The following is a 12,500-nucleotide window of genomic DNA, read 5'->3' on the forward strand; positions in this document are numbered from 1 at the left end:
GGTTGTTTAAGGTTTAGTGTTTAAGTTTTAGGTTCTAGGGTTGTTTTGGTTTTAGTGTTTAGTGTTGTTTAGGGTATAGTGTTAATGGTTTAGGGTTTAGGGTTATTTAGGGTTTAGTGTTTAAGGTTTAGGGTATAGGTTTCTTTAGAGTTTAGTGTTAAGGGTTGTTTATGGTTTAGTGATTAGTGTTGTTTAGGGTTGTTTAGAGGTTAGTGTTTAGGGTTATTCAGGGTTTATGATTTATGGTTGTTCAGGGTTTAGGATTTATGGTTGTTCAGGGTTTAGGATTTAGGGATTAAGGTTAAGGGGTTAGGGTTAGGGTTAGGGTTAGGGTTAGGGTTAGGGTTAGGGTTAGGGTTAAGGTTAGGGTTAGGGTTAGGGTTAGGGTTATGGTTAGTGTTAGGATTAGGGTTAGGGTTAGGGTCAGGGTTAGGTTTAGGGTTAGGGTTAGGGTTAGGGTTAGATTTAGGGTCAGGTTTAGGTTTATTGTTAGATTTAGGGTTTAGGGTTTAAGGTTTATGGTTTAGGATTGTTTAAGGTTTAGGGTGGATTAGGTTAAGGTTTAGAGTTTAGTGTTATGGTTACGGTTAGTGTTAGTGTTAGGGTTAGGGTTAGGGTTAGGGTTAGGGTTAGGGTAATGTTTAGGGTTAGGGTTAGGGTTAGGGTTAGGGGTTAGGGTTAGTGTTAGGGTTAGGGTTATTATTAGGGGGTTAGGTTTAAGTTTAGGATTAGTGTTAGGGTTAGAATTAGAAATAGGGTTAGTGTTAGGATTAGGGTCAGGGTTAGGTTTAGCGTTAGGGTTAGGGTTAGGGTTAGGGTTAGGGTCAGGGAGGGTTTAGGGTTAGGGTTAAAGTTAGGGTTAGATTTAGGGTTAGGTTTAGGTTTATTGTTAGATTTAGGATTTAGGGTCTAAGGTTTATGGTTTAGGATTGTTTAAGGTTTAGGGTGGATTAGGTTTAGGGTTTAGAGTTTAGTGTTATGGTTACGGTTAGGGTTAGGGTTAGGGTTAGGGTTAGGATTACAGTTAAGGTTAGGGTTAGGATTAGGTTTAGGGTTAGGGTTAGGGTTAGGGTTAGGGTTAGGGTTAGGGTTAGGGTTAGGATTAGGGTTAGGGTTAGGGTTAGGGTAAGGGTTAGGGGTTAGGGTTAGGGTTATGGTTATTGTTAGGGTTAGGGTTTAGGGTTTAGTGTTTAGGGTTTAAGGTTTAGGGTTTAGGATTGTTTAAGATTTAGGGTGGTTTAGGTTAAGGGTTTAGGGTTTAGAGTTTAGGATTGTTTAAGGTTTAGGGTTGTTTAGGGTATATTGTTTAGGGTTAATACTTTAGGGTTGTTTAGGGTTTAGTGTTTAGGGTTTAGAATTGTTTAAGGTTTAGTGTTTAATGTTTAGGTTTTAGGGTTGTTTTGGGTTTAGTGTTTAGTGTTGATTAGGGTATAGTGTTAATGCTTTAGGGTTTAGGGTTATTTAGGGTTTAGTGTTTACGGTTTAGGGTATAGGGTTGTTTAGGGTTTAGTGTTTAGGGTTGTTTATGGTTTAGTGATTAGGGTTGTTTAGGGTTGTTTAGAGGTTAGTGTTTACGGTTATTCAGGGTTTATGATTTAGGGTTGTTCAGGGTTTAGGATTTATGGTTGTTCAGGGTTTAGGATTTAGGGATTAAGGTTAAGGGGTTAGGGTTAGGGTTAGGATTAGGGTTAGGGTTAGGGTTAGGGTTAGGGTTAGGGTTAAGGTTAGGGTTAGGGTTAGGGTTAGGGTTATGGTTAGTGTTAGGATTAGGGTTAGGGTTAGGGTCAGGGTTAGGTTTAGGGTTAGGGTTAGGGTTAGGGTTAGATTTAGGATCAGGTTTAGGTTTATTGTTAGATTTAGGGTTTACGGTTTAATGTTTATGGTTTAGGATTGTTTAAGGTTTAGGGTGGATTAGGTTTAGGGTTTAGAGTTTAGTGTTATGGTTACGGTTAGTGTTAGGGTTAGGGTTAGGGTTAGGGTAATGTTTAGGGTTAGGGTTAGGGTTAGGGTTAGGGGTTAGGGTTAGTGTTAGTGTTAGGGTTATTATTAGGGGGTTAGGTTTAAGTTTAGGATTAGTGTTAGGGTTAGAATTAGAAATAGGGTTAGTGTTAGGATTAGGGTCAGGGTTAGGTTTAGGGTTAGTGTTAGGGTTAGGGTTAGGGTCAGGGATGGTTTAGGGTTAGGGTTAGGGTTAGGGTTAGATTTAGGGTCAGGTTTAGGTTTATTGTTAGATTTAGGATTTAGGGTCTAAGGTTTATGGTTTTGGATTGTTTAAGGTTTAGGGTGGATTAGGTTTAGGGTTTAGAGTTTAGTGTTATGGTTACGGTTAGGGTTAGGGTTAGGGTTAGGGTTAGGATTACGGTTAAGGTTAGGGTTAGGATTAGGTTTAGGGTTAGGGTTAGGGTTAGGGTTAGGGTTAGGGTTAGGATTAGGGTTAGGGTTAGGGTTAGGGTAAGGTTTATGGGTTAGGGTTAGGGTTATGGTTATTGTTAGGGTTAGGGTTTAGGGTTTGGTGTTTAGGGTTTAAGGTTTAGGGTTTAGGATTGTTTAAGATTTAGGGTGGTTTAGGTTAAGGGTTTAGGGTTTAGAGTTTAGGATTGTTTAACGTTTAGGGTTGTTTAGGGTATAGTGTTTAGGGTTAAAACTTTAGGGTTGTTTAGGGTTTAGTGTTTAGGGTTTAGAATTGTTTAAGGTTTAGTGTTTAATGTTTAGGTTTTAGGGTTGTTTTGGGTTTAGTGTTTAGTGTTGTTTAGGGTATAGTGTTAATGGTTTAGGGTTTAGGGTTATTTATGGTTTAGTGTTTACGGTTTAGGGTATAGGGTTGTTTAGGGTTTAGTGTTTAGGGTTGTTTATGGTTTAGTGATTAGGGTTGTTTAGGGTTGTTTAGAGGTTAGTGTTTAGGGTTATTCAGTGTTTATGATTTAGGGTTATTCAGGGTTTATGATTTATGATTGTTCAGGGTTTAGGATTTAGGGATTAAGGTTAAGGGGTTAGGGTTAGGTTAGGGTTAGGGTTAGGGTTAGGGTTAGGGTTAGGGTTAAGGTTAGGGTTAGGGTTAGGGTTAGGGTTATGGTTAGTGTTAGGATTAGGGTTAGGGTTAGGGTCAAGGATAGGTTTAGGGTTAGGGTTAGGGTTAGGGTTAGATTTAGGGTCAGGTTTAGGTTTATTGTTAGATTTAGGGTTTAGGGTTTAAGGTTTATGGTTTAGGATTGTTTAAGGTTTAGGGTGGATTAGGTTTAGGGTTTAGAGTTTAGTGTTATGGTTACGGTTAGTGTTAGGGTTAGGGTTAGGGTTAGGCTTAGGGTTAGGGTTAGGGTAATGGTTAGGGTCAGGGTTAGGGTTAGGGTTAGGGTTAGGGTAAGGGTTAGGGGTTAGTGTTAGGGTTAGGGTTAGGGTTAGGGTTAGGGATAGGTTAGGGTTAGGGTTATTATTAGGGGGTTAGGTTTAAGTTTAGGATTATTGTTAGGGTTAGAATTAGAAATAGGGTTAGTGTTAGGATTAGGGTCAGGGTTAGGTTTAGGGTTAGGGTTATGGTTAGTGTTAGGGTTAGGGTCAGGGAGGGTTTAGGGTTAGGGTTAGGGTTAGGGTTAGATTTAGGGTTAGGTTTAGGTTTATTGTTAGATTTAGGATTTAGGGTCTAAGGTTTATGGTTTAGGATTGTTTAAGGTTTAGGGTGGATTAGGTTTAGGGTTTAGAGTTTAGTGTTATGGTTACAGTTAGGGTTAGGGTTAGGGTTAGGATTAGGGTTAAGGTTAGGGTTAGGGTTAGGTTTAGGGTTAGGGTTAAGGTTAGGGTTAGGGTTAGGGTTAGGGTTAGGGTTAGGGTTAGGGTTAGGATTAGGGTTAGAGTTAGGGTTAGGGTAAGGGTTAGGGGTTAGGGTTAGGGTTATGGTTATTGTTAGGTTTAGAGTTTAGTGTTTAGTGTTTAGGGTTTAAGGTTTAGGGTTTAGGATTGTTTAAGATTTAGGGTGGTTTAGGTTAAGGATTTAGGGTTTAGATTTTAGGATTGTTTAAGGTTTAGGGTTGTTTAGGGTATAGTGTTTAGGGTTAAAAGTTTAGGGTTGTTTAGGATTTAGTGTTTAGGGTTTAGGATTGTTTAAGGTTTAGTGTTTAAGGTTTAGGTTTTATGGTTGTTTTGGGTTTAGTGTTTAGTGTTGTTTAGGGTATAGTGTTAATGGTTTAGGGTTTAGGGTTATTTAGGGTTTAGTGTTTAAGGTTTAGGGTATAGGGTTGTTTAGGGTTTAGTGTTTAGGGTTGTTTATGGTTTAGTGATTAGGGTTGTTTAGGGTTGATTAGAGGTTAGTGTTTAGGGTTATTCAGGGTTTATGATTTAGGGTTGTTCAGGGTTTAGGATTTATGGTTGTTCAGGGTTTAGGATTAAGGGATTAAGGTTAAGGGGTTAGGGTTAGGGTTAGGGTTAGGGTTAGGGTTAGCATTATGGTTAGAGTTAGGGTTAGAGTTAGGGTTATGGGGATATGTTAGGCTTAAGGTTAGGGTTAGGGTTATGGGGTTAAGGTTAGGGTTGGGGTTAGGGTTAGGTTTAGGTTTAGGGTTAGGGTTAGGGTTATGGTTATTCTTAGACTCATGGTTTAAAATTTAGGGTTTATGGTTTAAGGTTTAGGGTTTTGGATTGTTTAAGTTTTAGGGTGGTTTAGGTTTAGGGTATAGATTTTAGCGTTTAATATTGTTTAATGTTTAGGGTTGTTTAGGTTTTAGCGTTTAGAGTTGTTTAGGGTTTTTTAGGGTTGTTTATGATTTAGTGTTTAGGGTTGTTCAGGATTTATAATTTAGGATATTTTAAGGTTTAGGGTTTAAGGTTGTATAATCTTTTAGGGTTTAGGGTATAATGTTTGGGGTTAAGGGTTTAGGGTGCTTTTGGAATTAGTGTTTAGGGTTTTTCGGGGTTTAGGCTTTAGGATTTAGGGTGTTAGGGTTAGTGTTAGGGTTAGGTTTAGGGTTAAGGTGAGGGTTAGGGTGAGGATTAAGGTTAGGGTTAGGGTTAACGTTATTGTTAGTGTTAGGGTAAGTGTTAGGCTTAGGGATAGGTTTAGGGTTAGGGTTAGGGTTAGGGTTAAGGTTAGGGTTAGGGTTAGGGTTAGGGTTAGGGGTTAGGGTTAGGGTTAGTGTTAGGGGTTAGGGGTTAGTGTTAGGGTTAGGGTTAGGGTTAGGGTTAGGGTTAGGTTTAGTGTTAGGGTTATTATTAGGGGGTTACGTTTTAGTTTAGGATTAGTGTTAGGGTTAGAATTAGAAATAGGGTTAGTGTTAGGATTAGGGTCAGGGTTAGGTTTAGCGATATGGTTATGGTTAGGGTTAAGGGTAGGGTTAGGGTTAGGGTTAGATTTAAAGTTTAGGGTTTAGTGTTAGGATTAGGGATAGTGTGAGGTTTAGGGTTAGGTTTAGGGTTAGGGTTAGGGTTAGTGTTTGGGTTATGATTAGTGTTATTATTAGGGTTAGGGTTAGGGTCAGGTTTAGGGTTAGGGTAATGGTTAGGGATAGATTTAGGGTTAGGTTTAGGTTTATTGTTAGATTTAGGGTTTAGGGTTTAAGGTTTAAGGTTTAGGATTGTTTAAGGTTTAGGGTAGATTAGGTTTAGGGTTTAGAGTTTAGTATTATGGTTACGGTTAGGGTTAGGGTTAGGGTTAGAGTTAGGGTTAGGGTTAGGTTTAGGGTTAGGGTTAAGGTTAGGGTTAGTGTTAGTGTTAGGGTTATGGTTAGTGTTAGGTTTAGGGTTAGGGTTAGGGTCAAGGTTAGGTTTAGGGTTAGGAATAGGGTTAGGGTTAGATTTAGGGTTAGGTTTAGATTTATTGTTAGATTTAGGGTTTAGGGTTTAAGGTTTATGGTTTAGGATTGTTTAAGGTTCAGGGTGGATTAGGTTTAGGGTTTAGAGTTTAGTGTTATGGTTACGGTTAGGGTTAGGGTTAGGGTTAGGGTTAGGATTAGAGTTAAGTTTGGGGTTAGGATTAGGTTTAGGGTTAGGGTTAGGCTTAGGGTTAGGGTTAGGGTTAGGGTTAGGGTTAGGGTTAGGGTTAGGATTAGGGTTAGGGTTAGGGTTAGGGTTAGGGTTAAGGGTAGGGTTAGGGTTAGGGTTAGGGTTAGGGGTTAGTGTTAGGGTTAGTGTTAGGGGTTATGGTTAGTGTTAGGGTTAGGGTTAGGGTTAGGGTTAGGGTTAGGTTTAGTGTTAGGGTTATTATTAGGGGGTTACGTTTTAGTTTAGGATTAGTGTTAGGGTTAGAAGTAGAAATAGGGTTAGTGTTAGGATTAGGGTCAGGTTTAGGTTTAGCGATATGGTTAGGGTTAGGGTTAAAGGTAGGGTTAGGGTTAGGGTTAGATTTAAAGTTTAGGGTTTAGTGTTAGGATTAGGGATAGTGTGAGGTTTAGGGTTAGGTTTAGGGTTAGGGTTAGGGTTAGTGTTTGGGTTATGATTAGTGTTATTATTAGGGTTAGGGTTAGGGTCAGGTTTAGGTTTAGGGTTAGGGTTAGGGTTAGGGATAGATTTAGGGTTAGGTTTAGGTTTATTGTTAGATTTAGGGTTTAGGGTTTAAGGTTTAAGGTTTAGGATTGTTTAAGGTTTAGGGTAGATTAGGTTTAGGGTTTAGAGTTTAGTATTATGGTTACGGTTAGGGTTAGGGTTAGGGTTAGAGTTAGGGTTAGGGTTAGGGTTAGGGTTAGGGTTAAGGTTAGGGTTAGGGTTAGGGTTAGGGTTATGGTTAGTGTTAGGATTAGGGTTAGGGTTAGGGTCAAGGATAGGTTTAGGGTTAGGGTTAGGGTTAGGGTTAGATTTAGGGTCAGGTTTAGGTTTATTGTTAGATTTAGGGTTTAGGGTTTAAGGTTTATGGTTTAGGATTGTTTAAGGTTTAGGGTGGATTAGGTTTAGGGTTTAGAGTTTAGTGTTATGGTTACGGTTAGTGTTAGGGTTAGGGTTAGGGTTAGGCTTAGGGTTAGGGTTAGGGTAATGGTTAGGGTCAGGGTTAGGGTTAGGGTTAGGGTTAGGGTAAGGGTTAGGGGTTAGTGTTAGGGTTAGGGTTAGGGTTAGGGTTAGGGATAGGTTAGGGTTAGGGTTATTATTAGGGGGTTAGGTTTAAGTTTAGGATTATTGTTAGGGTTAGAATTAGAAATAGGGTTAGTGTTAGGATTAGGGTCAGGGTTAGGTTTAGGGTTAGGGTTATGGTTAGTGTTAGGGTTAGGGTCAGGGAGGGTTTAGGGTTAGGGTTAGGGTTAGGGTTAGATTTAGGGTTAGGTTTAGGTTTATTGTTAGATTTAGGATTTAGGGTCTAAGGTTTATGGTTTAGGATTGTTTAAGGTTTAGGGTGGATTAGGTTTAGGGTTTAGAGTTTAGTGTTATGGTTACAGTTAGGGTTAGGGTTAGGGTTAGGATTAGGGTTAAGGTTAGGGTTAGGGTTAGGTTTAGGGTTAGGGTTAAGGTTAGGGTTAGGGTTAGGGTTAGGGTTAGGGTTAGGGTTAGGGTTAGGATTAGGGTTAGAGTTAGGGTTAGGGTAAGGGTTAGGGGTTAGGGTTAGGGTTATGGTTATTGTTAGGTTTAGAGTTTAGTGTTTAGTGTTTAGGGTTTAAGGTTTAGGGTTTAGGATTGTTTAAGATTTAGGGTGGTTTAGGTTAAGGATTTAGGGTTTAGATTTTAGGATTGTTTAAGGTTTAGGGTTGTTTAGGGTATAGTGTTTAGGGTTAAAAGTTTAGGGTTGTTTAGGATTTAGTGTTTAGGGTTTAGGATTGTTTAAGGTTTAGTGTTTAAGGTTTAGGTTTTATGGTTGTTTTGGGTTTAGTGTTTAGTGTTGTTTAGGGTATAGTGTTAATGGTTTAGGGTTTAGGGTTATTTAGGGTTTAGTGTTTAAGGTTTAGGGTATAGGGTTGTTTAGGGTTTAGTGTTTAGGGTTGTTTATGGTTTAGTGATTAGGGTTGTTTAGGGTTGATTAGAGGTTAGTGTTTAGGGTTATTCAGGGTTTATGATTTAGGGTTGTTCAGGGTTTAGGATTTATGGTTGTTCAGGGTTTAGGATTAAGGGATTAAGGTTAAGGGGTTAGGGTTAGGGTTAGGGTTAGGGTTAGGGTTAGCATTATGGTTAGAGTTAGGGTTAGAGTTAGGGTTATGGGGATATGTTAGGCTTAAGGTTAGGGTTAGGGTTATGGGGTTAAGGTTAGGGTTGGGGTTAGGGTTAGGTTTAGGTTTAGGGTTAGGGTTAGGGTTATGGTTATTCTTAGACTCATGGTTTAAAATTTAGGGTTTATGGTTTAAGGTTTAGGGTTTTGGATTGTTTAAGTTTTAGGGTGGTTTAGGTTTAGGGTATAGATTTTAGCGTTTAATATTGTTTAATGTTTAGGGTTCTTTAGGTTTTAGCGTTTAGAGTTGTTTAGGGTTTTTTAGGGTTGTTTATGATTTAGTGTTTAGGGTTGTTCAGGATTTATAATTTAGGATATTTTAAGGTTTAGGGTTTAAGGTTGTATAATCTTTTAGGGTTTAGGGTATAATGTTTGGGGTTAAGGGTTTAGGGTGCTTTTGGAATTAGTGTTTAGGGTTTTTCGGGGTTTAGGCTTTAGGATTTAGGGTGTTAGGGTTAGTGTTAGGGTTAGGTTTAGGGTTAAGGTGAGGGTTAGGGTGAGGATTAAGGTTAGGGTTAGGGTTAAGGTTATTGTTAGAGTTAGGGTAAGTGTTAGGCTTAGGGATAGGTTTAGGGTTAGGGTTAGGGTTAGGGTTAAGGTTAGGGTTAGGGTTAGGGTTAGGGTTAGGGGTTAGGGTTAGGGTTAGTGTTAGGGGTTAGGGGTTAGTGTTAGGGTTAGGGTTAGGGTTAGGGTTAGGGTTAGGTTTAGTGTTAGGGTTATTATTAGGGGGTTACGTTTTAGTTTAGGATTAGTGTTAGGGTTAGAATTAGAAATAGGGTTGGTGTTAGGATTAGGGTCAGGGTTAGGTTTAGCGATATGGTTATGGTTAGGGTTAAGGGTAGGGTTAGGGTTAGGGTTAGATTTAAAGTTTAGGGTTTAGTGTTAGGATTAGGGATAGTGTGAGGTTTAGGGTTAGGTTTAGGGTTAGGGTTAGGGTTAGTGTTTGGGTTATGATTAGTGTTATTATTAGGGTTAGGGTTAGGGTCAGGTTTAGGGTTAGGGTAATGGTTAGGGATAGATTTAGGGTTAGGTTTAGGTTTATTGTTAGATTTAGGGTTTAGGGTTTAAGGTTTAAGGTTTAGGATTGTTTAAGGTTTAGGGTAGATTAGGTTTAGGGTTTAGAGTTTAGTATTATGGTTACGGTTAGGGTTAGGGTTAGGGTTAGAGTTAGGGTTAGGGTTAGGTTTAGGGTTAGGGTTAAGGTTAGGGTTAGTGTTAGTGTTAGGGTTATGGTTAGTGTTAGGTTTAGGGTTAGGGTTAGGGTCAAGGTTAGGTTTAGGGTTAGGAATAGGGTTAGGGTTAGATTTAGGGTTAGGTTTAGATTTATTGTTAGATTTAGGGTTTAGGGTTTAAGGTTTATGGTTTAGGATTGTTTAAGGTTCAGGGTGGATTAGGTTTAGGGTTTAGAGTTTAGTGTTATGGTTACGGTTAGGGTTAGGGTTAGGGTTAGGGTTAGGATTAGAGTTAAGTTTGGGGTTAGGATTAGGTTTAGGGTTAGGGTTAGGCTTAGGGTTAGGGTTAGGGTTAGGGTTAGGGTTAGGGTTAGGGTTAGGATTAGGGTTAGGGTTAGGGTTAGGGTTAGGGTTAAGGGTAGGGTTAGGGTTAGGGTTAGGGTTAGGGGTTAGTGTTAGGGTTAGTGTTAGGGGTTATGGTTAGTGTTAGGGTTAGGGTTAGGGTTAGGGTTAGGGTTAGGTTTAGTGTTAGGGTTATTATTAGGGGGTTACGTTTTAGTTTAGGATTAGTGTTAGGGTTAGAAGTAGAAATAGGTTTAGTGTTAGGATTAGGGTCAGGTTTAGGTTTAGCGATATGGTTAGGGTTAGGGTTAAAGGTAGGGTTAGGGTTAGGGTTAGATTTAAAGTTTAGGGTTTAGTGTTAGGATTAGGGATAGTGTGAGGTTTAGGGTTAGGTTTAGGGTTAGGGTTAGGGTTAGTGTTTGGGTTATGATTAGTGTTATTATTAGGGTTAGGGTTAGGGTCAGGTTTAGGTTTAGGGTTAGGGTTAGGGTTAGGGATAGATTTAGGGTTAGGTTTAGGTTTATTGTTAGATTTAGGGTTTAGGGTTTAAGGTTTAAGGTTTAGGATTGTTTAAGGTTTAGGGTAGATTAGGTTTAGGGTTTAGAGTTTAGTATTATGGTTACGGTTAGGGTTAGGGTTAGGGTTAGAGTTAGGGTTAGGGTTAGGGTTAGGGTTAAGGTTAGGGTTAGTGTTAGGGTTAGGGTTATGGTTAGTGTTAGGATTAGGGTTAGGGTTAGGGTCAAGGTTAGGTTTAGGGTTAGGGATAGGGTTAGGGTTAGATTTAGTGTTAGGTTTAGGTTTATTGTTAGATTTAGGGTTTAGGGTTTAAGTTTTATGGTTTAGGATTGTTTAAGGTTTAGGGTGGATTAGATTTAGGGTTTAGAGTTTAGTGTTATGGTTACGGTTAGGTTTAGGGTTAGGGATGGGGTTAGGGTTAGGGTTAGGTTTATGGTAATGGTTAGGGTTAGGGTTAGAGTTAGGGTTAGGGTATATGTTAGGGGGTTAGTGTTAGGGTTTGGGTTAGGTTTAGGATTAGGGTTAGGGTTAGGTTAGGGTTAGGGTTAGGGTTAGGGTTAGGGGTTAGGTTTAGTGTTAGGGTTAGGGTTATTATTAGGGGGTTAGTTTTAAGTTTAGGATTAGTGTTAGGGTTAGAATTAGAAATAGGGTTAGTGTTAGGATTAGGGTCAGGGTTAGGTTTAGGGTTAGGGTTAGGGTTAGGGTTAGGGTCAGGGAGGGTTTAGGGTTAGGGTTAGGGTTAGGGTTAGATTTAGGGTTAGGTTTAGGTTTATTGTTAGATTTAGCATTTAGGGTCTAAGGTTTATGGTTTAGGATTGTTTAAGGTTTAGGGTGGATTAGGTTTAGGGTTTAGAGTTTATTGTTATTGTTACGGTTAGGGTTAGGGTTAGGGTTAGGGTTAGGATTAGGGTTAAGGTTGGGGTTAGGATTAGGTTTAGGGTTAGGGTTAGGCTTAGGGTTAGGGTTAGGGTTAGGGTTAGGGTTAGGGTTAGGATTAGGGTTAGGGTTAGGGTTAGGGTAAGGGTTAGGGATTAGGGTTAGGGTTATGGTTATTGTTAGGTTTAGGGTTTAGGGTTTAGTGTTTAGGGTTTAAGGTTTAGGGTTTATGATTGTTTAAGATTTAGGGTGGTTTAGGTTAAGGGTTTAGGGTTTAGAGTTTAGGATTGTTTAAGGTTTAGGGTTGTTTAGGGTATAGTGTTTAGGGTTAAACGTTTAGGGTTGTTTAGGGTTTAGTGTTTAGGGTTTAGGGTTGTTTAAGGTTATTGTTTAAGTTTTAGGTTTTAGGGTTGTTTTGGGTTTAGTGTTTAGTGTTGTTTAGGGTATAGTGTTAATGGTTTAGGGTTTAGGGTTATTTAGGGTTTAGTGTTTAAGGTTTAGGGTATAGGGTTGTTTAGGGTTTAGTGTTTAGGGTTGTTTATGGTTTAGTGATTAGGGTTGTTTAGGGTTGTTTAGAGGTTAGTGTTTAGGGTTATTCAAGGTTTATGATTTAGGGTTGTTCAGGGTTTAGGATTTATGGTTGTTCAGGGTTTAGGATTTAGGGATTAAGGTTAAGGGGTTAGGGTTAGGGTTAGGGTTAGGGTTAGGGTTAGGGTTAGCATTAGGGTTAGAGTTAGGGTTAGAGTTAGGGTTATGGGGTTATGTTATGCTTAAGGTTAGGGTTAGGGCTATGGGGTTAAGGTTAGGGTTGGAGTTAGGGTTAGGTTTAGGTTTAGGGTTAGTGTTAGGGTTATGGTTATTCTTAGATTTATGGTTTAAAATTTAGGGCTTATGGTTTAAGGTTTAGGGTTTAGGATTGTTTAAGTTTTAGGGTGGTTTAGGTTTAGGGTATAGAATTTAGCGTTTAAGATTGTTTAATGGTTAGGGTTGTTTAGGTTTTAGCGTTTAGAGTTGTTTAGGGTTTTTTAGGGTTGTTTATAATTTAGTGTTTAGGGTTGTTCAGGATTTATGATTTAGGATATTTTAAGGTTTAGGGTTTAAGGTTGTATAGTGTTTTAGGGTTCAGGGTATAATGTTTAGGGTTAAGGGTTTAGGGTTGTTTAGGGTATAGTGTTAATGGTTTTAGGGTTTAGGCTTGTTTAGGGTTTAGTGTTTAGGGTTTAGTGTTTAGGGTTTTTTAGCGTTTAGTGTTTATAGTTTAGGGTTTAGGGTGCTTTAAATTAGTGTTTAGGGTTTTTCGGGGTTTAGGGTTTAGGATTTAGGGTGTTAGGGTTAGTGTTAGAGTTAGGTTTAGGGTTAAGGTGAGGGTTAGGGTGAGGGTTAAATTTGGGTTAGGGTTAGGGTTAGTGTTAGTGTTAGGGTAAGGGTTAGGGTTAGGGATAGGGTTAGGGTTAGGGTTAGTGTTAGGGTTAGGGTTAGGGTTA

This window comes from Micromys minutus (assembly GCF_963924665.1).
Source record: "Micromys minutus genome assembly, chromosome: 11".
Taxonomy (NCBI): Eukaryota; Metazoa; Chordata; class Mammalia; order Rodentia; family Muridae; genus Micromys; species Micromys minutus.